Source organism: Scleropages formosus, chromosome 25 (assembly GCF_900964775.1).
Source record: "Scleropages formosus chromosome 25, fSclFor1.1, whole genome shotgun sequence".
NCBI classification, from domain to species: domain Eukaryota; kingdom Metazoa; phylum Chordata; class Actinopteri; order Osteoglossiformes; family Osteoglossidae; genus Scleropages; species Scleropages formosus.
The window spans coordinates 10452925-10459544 of NC_041830.1; positions in this window are offsets into that span (position 1 = coordinate 10452925).

A 6620-nucleotide genomic window follows, 5' to 3' on the forward strand; every position below is an offset into this window, starting at 1 on the left:
CACGGACTGGGAAGGAATTAATCCCACATCCTTTTGCACCACCCAGGCGTTGTGAGACAACGACGCTATTTGCTGTGTCACTGTGCCATCCAAAAAACCCCTTTACAATCTTTTACTTTTTTCAGCTCTGTTTTCTTGTCTCATCCATATCTGGGTACCTATTAATCACTGATTCAGTCACTTGCTATTACATTACATTTATTTATTTAGCAGATGCTTCTGCCCAAAGCAACTTCTAATGAACTCTATGTAGTGTTATCAGCCAACACACCTTATTCACCGAGGTGATATTCACACTGTGACTGCATATTTAGAAGGTTTCTTTTCTGCTGAATTAGCCTAAGAATTCATTTATTCAGACTCTGAGCATGCATAATTTGAGCTGTGTAAATCCGTGATGTGATCTGAATATTTTATCAATGTATACCAGTCTTTCAGACTGGACAAGCAGCATCATAGTATGTCCTTCTGAACTTTTATATAGTTGGGGGTGAATAGGTTCGTCATCCAGTCCCCAGACCATATTTTGGACCTTTGAAATTTAATATTTTAAATCACATTTTATCAGTGACTTGGGTCCTAACTTCATAACCATGTTAAATTTCTCAGAGTAAGAACTAAACAAGTCCATGAAGATAAGATGCAAATAATGGTGTATTAAGGGTCCTCTGCACATGATGTTGTTTTCACATGAAGTGGCAAGGAGATTAGGGGCAGTCAGGGCAACAGGCTCATGTGATTGAAATGTCCCTGTCAAAAATGCAAGTTTCTTTTTGTTGTGTGTTATTTTAAGATCTTATCCCAAAAGGCCGTGGGATAGAAAATTGCTCCATGACTTGGGGAACTGCCCTATATTCATACAGTATGTTTATACTTAACTTTACACCCCATTGAAAGCACATTTCTATTCTCAAAACACATATAAATATATAAATATAAAAGACCTAGAAAACACATGGGCGTATCAAAATATAAACATATATAATGATTTGCATCTCTTCTTCTGTTCAGTTTTTCTTATACAGATTGTAGAGTTCACGAGAAGTCTCATCTGCAATCACATGTTTAAGAAGAAAAAGAGTATGCGTATTGTATTTTGAAGCAAATGGAGAAGCGTTGAAGATTTTAGCATTTTCCGACGAACCCAGCTAAGTACGGTATGTAATCGTATTCATGTGAGTACTGTAGTCGCGCATATACAGTTAGCAAGTTGGTTAAAAAGCAGTGTCTTCTGGGATCTACAGAGGCCAAAGTTGGAAAGTGAGCAGCTGCAGAGTAAAAAAAAAAAAAAGAAAAAATCTATAGTGGTTTAACTCCTTAAAACAGGAGGAGAGTGAGATGCAAGGAGGACACCATCAATGACACACACACACACACACACACACAGAGAGAGAGAGAAAGCTTACACACTTTTCTTGAATCAGCAAAAATTGTGACTGTGAGGGAGGGAAGTGTGTATATTTGGCTGACGCGAGATCAGAGAAGTGGCACCTCCCATCACGTGTGTGCTGAAAAGAACATCGTCGTTCTTGTGTAAGTGTCTTTCACGCAAAGCTGCTGCGTTACGGCAACATTGAACGAAGCACAGAAATGTGCAACAAGGGTTGGGCCGAGCGCAAAGTTGGCAAATGCGTGCGATTGCAAAATGCGCTGGCGAAAAAAGTCCAGCGATTGTGTCCAGGAGCCAGGCTCTTCTCGTTCTCTTAAACACCGGGGTGGACTTGATCTCCAGCATCAGGGTTAAGCCTGTTGAGGTGCCGCATGATGAGCAGATTGTCTCGGGTGACTCCACAGACCGGGAGAGACCAACATGGCATGTTTTGGATCTTAATAGCAATACCCGAGGTCCTTGAATGCACTTAAAGAGAGCACTTTATTGATCAACAACACTGACACGTTCAAGTAATTTGACAGGTTGGACATTTTCAGCGTACAGAATAGCGTCAAAGTGGAAGGGTAGCTATCAAGTAACAAAGTATGAAGAAAGGAGTACTGTACAAACAGTCCAAATATTTTCAATAATGTGGATGTGTGCCTCTAAGTCAGGGGTGTCCAACCTTTTTTTGTGAAGGGCCAGAATTACTATTTTGTACTGGTTTGAGAGCCACGTGTAAAATTCCTTAGTAAGTGACGTCTTGTATTTTAAAAAATACATATTTTTTATTATGCAGCAGAATAAATTTTTTAAACACCTTTAGGAAGACCGAGTATTTTCGTTATTAAGTATGTATTGTATATATTCGGGGCCTGCAATGTTTTTCGACAACGGTGGGGTGGACAGAAGGGGGATCACGACATGACAACTTTGCCAAATCCCAGTCATGTTCTTTTGGTTTAAGGGCTGAATCCCAAGAATGGAGTTTTAATGTATGTTCAGTGGGGCATGTTATGGATTATAATATACACCTCAGAGGCTGACAAAGAACGATGTCTGAGGGAAAAGGTCGTTTTCTTGTTTGAGTCCCATTTGTACGGTTTTGCTTCCCAGGAAAAGGTGTGACGAACAAGGTGAGAAGGATCTGCAGTGGTCTTGCCTTCACACATTTACATTAACGTGTAGTCATTTAGCAGACGCTTTTCTCCAAAGCGACGTACATCTCAGCGAAAATATAATGTGTTCATTACATTAGGAGAAAGAGATATAGTTGCAGATGTGTGACTCTTAAGTACAGCTAGTTTGTATCTTTCACCATATGAACCAATGTTCATCACACAAGTAGTTGTATAAAACTGCACCAGAATATCGCCGATTCCTAATGAACTTCCTAGTATAATTTTTTTTTTTTTTTTGAGATACATATAAACATTTATGTTACATTGCAGGAGTGGCTCTGTAAAGGACTGATCCGAACATCATCATGAACGATTATACCATACAGTATATGAGCTTAAAAGACCATGCATATCCTGGTGATGACTCTGTCGTTGCTGAAAGTGCTTTAATTTTTCTCTCTTTCTCACTGTAGAAGAATCAAATAAATGGCTCACAGTTCACTCATCATGTTTGTCATGTTTCCAAGCTTGAAATGAAATTGAGCTCATGTATGAGTCCTGCTAAGAACATCAGTATTTTTAATGAATAGACTGACTCTTACATATGGCTTTGTCTGACTCGTTCAGAAACAACGACACGGGCGATGTTCTCAAGTTCATTCAAATGTGACGCACAGCACAGGGTTCGTGTCTGGGAATGACACGACCAGCGCTTCCTCATGGGAACCCTTCAAGTGACCCATCTCATAGAACTTCCCAGTGGTGTCATGTGCAGACTTTCCAAATTAGCGAGAAAATGCATCGGTTCCAGTTGTTAACCGGTATAAGAAGGCGGCAAGCTCAAAATGCACATAATAAGAACAAGAGTCCCATGCATTTTCCGAATCATGAAAGAGCACAATCCCTTTTCTTAACAAACGAAGGAAAACTAGAGACAGATTTCTCTGGGAGATTTGGAGTCGTAAATTAGACAACCTAAAACCGCTTTTCCAAGTTTATATAAAGTTACATAACATGACAGGGCATAAGAGTGTTATTTTGAAGAACCTCTGTGTATGTTTATAATTTATAAAGCCCAGACTTGATTTCATTTTGTTTAATGTTGTCTTATTCCAGACCTTTTTTTTTTTCTAAGTTTAAATATGGATGCTTTTAGGTTGCCCTTTTCTAATTCAATTTATCCATTCAGGCTAAAACAGGAGTTTGTTTGGCTGTAATATTTCCGGATGAGCAGAACAGAGTGTACTTTACTCTGCATGCTTTTGATCATAGTTTCCAAAAACTCAACAAACCTGCTCTTTAGTTCAGTGACATTTTCATATTTAGCATGAAGGAGGGCATGTGTGTGGGAGGTGTGACTGAGCCTGGTGTTTTTTTGACTTCTGATGTTTCATCTATGGTCATTTTTTTCTGAATGAATAATCCAGTGTAAGGTAATCCGGGGGTTCTGAATCTTGGCAGAGTGAGCCGGTGTACAACGGTTGTCCCACAAGACATACACATCCTGAATGATCTTCTGGAATTGCATGCAATTGGTCCACGGAGCTCAGGGAATCTGTCCCTTTCTAGCGAGGACATTATCCTCATAATGGTCTTAGCTTTTTGCACCAGAGTTCACCAGGAAACAGAATGATTAAAGTCAGAAGTTGGAAGGGGTCGGGACAAAGGCAAACAAGAAAGAACAGCTCTTGTTGGAGAATTGACAACTTCAAGCTATGTTTTGTGTCCAATCACAAGTGACTATGGAAGGGCCTGGGGGACAGTCAAGCCTCCTGATTGGGTTACGAGTTGGAACACATGGCGCCAATAGCAGATGTTCTGGAGAAGGTCCCAACTCTCTAACGATCCAGAAGGTATGAGATGAGAAAACATGAAAAACGACAACTGGAGGAGAGCCAAAACCCACCCCGGCCCAGCTGCATGGACTGTCACAAGTACATAGATACAATCCACCTGCACAAACAGAGACCGGTATGAAAGCACTTATATTCATTACCCATCCATTAAATTTACAGTAAGATCAGATATGGAGAAAGTGAGTTCAGTGCTCAGTGTCGCTGATTTTGGCAATTCAATAAGTGCCTTCTTTTCACCTCTTTACCAGTTGCCCTTGAGCCCTCTGAGCGTAGGAATCCACAGTAGTCTTGGGACTGCCCACAAAGACAGCTCAAACTACCAACTGGAACCAAAGCTGAAAGTAGCTGGCAGCTTCCCTGATGGCTCCACCACGGCACGCACCTACTCTTCCAAAACTTCTTTACGTATTTCGACATCCAATTCCTTGTATTGTTAACAAGGAAAAAAGCTGTAACTTTTCTTTATAAAATGATGAAAGAAGCGTGGGAATTTTTTGTTGGACTATGATACTGTTGAACCCCTTTCTCTGGATATGGTTTCCTGGTCTGTGAAAACAGAGGAGAAAACCAGAATTTGGAATGAAGGAAAATGGGCACGGGTCAGAACAATACAGAGAGCAGACCCATGAGGAGCGGATGAGGTAGGGCTAGAGGAAAGTAGAGATATGGAGTAGATGGTTTGACCTGGGGGTGGAGCAAGGTGGAAATCCACCTCTAAGAGTAAGAGTTAAGTTTCACATCATCAGACTGAGGTTGGACACACTTCTGGAGGTGGAGGAAGGAGAGGAGAGCCTGCCCACTCATTAAAGACACTGGAGACGCTGGAGCTGACCACTGATAAACTCTGTCATCTCCTTTTCCATCATGGTACTCCATCCATCTGGCGCTGTACCTGTGCAGTGGAGTTGCCTGAGATGTAGAAATTCATTACTTCACACATGCAAAGGAGTGTGCCAACCACAGCCAATTTTCACATGGGAAACAATCTCAAGTGTTCAAAGTCTTCCGTAATCACTCTGCTTGAAACATACATGATGTAATCCAGTTTTAGATCTCCCCCCAGTATGAAGACAGACTCATAAAGACAAAGCAAGACAGATAGATGAGAATATGAAAGGGAGACTGCAAGGCATGTTTTATGGCTGTCTAGGGGTGTGTGTGGATGAATGGGCTCAGTGTGTTTCTGTACTGACGTCACCTTTCGGCAACGTGGTGACATGCTTGTTAGGATAGAGGAGGCAGCAGCTGGAAGATCTTGGGGACATTCTGATCCCAGACGATACCTCCAATGTGCAGATAAGAAACAAGTCATGTAGAGACTGTGTTTTACTTACTTGACAGGGTTAGGTGTATCTTTGGTTGAGTCTGTTCATTTACTCTGATTGAGGTTTGTTTTGGGTTTAGCTGGACCCATGATATTGGGATTTGTAGTTGATGCAGAAATGAACTTTTCGTAACTCAGACAGTTAGATCTGTGTTTTATTTATTTATTCTGATTGATTCAGGTCTGTGTTAGGTTGAATCCAGTCTTACGTTAAGCTGAGCTGGGTCTGTGCTAGGTTGAGTCCGGCAGAATCAGGTCTACGTTGGGTTGAGTCAGGTAAATGCTGGGTTGTGTCAGGTCAGTGTAGCACTGAACTGGATCTGTGATGGGTTGAACTGAGTCAATGTTGGGTTGAGTGTAGTCTACGTTTGGGGTGAGCTGGCTGCGCGTTGAGTTATGTCTATGATGGGTTGTTGAGTCCAAAATGGGGGGAGCTGGGTCTGTATTTGGTGCAGCTGAGTCTGTGTTGGGTCTTTAGTTAAGTTTGGTTCATGTTTCAGATACCCTGGTCAAGTCTGAGTTTAATTCGATGACTTGGGAAGGATCAGGTATGAAACCCATGAAGACCTATAGTTTGGTTCATTACAGAAACATGAATACCACTAAATGAAAGCCACCATATATTTTAACAGGCAGATTTGGCTCTGAAATATGTGGTTCCCTCAACAATGTGATCCACCACCAGTCACTTATATTCATTTCACCAGGCTTGCTTCCTACAGACTGAAATTTTAGCACTCTACCCCCAGCTGTGTTCTTAAACCAGCCTTTCTGAAAAGTCTAACTCAGTCTACAAAGAAGCTGATGGACTATTCATGACTTACCATTGGAATATTTTTTGTCTCTGTTGGAACATTCCTTTAACGGTTTAAACATCTGAAACATTTGTGAATTTCTGGTTTATTCAGATACAGAGAAGTAATGCTGGGAGTATGACTCTTCTTGTC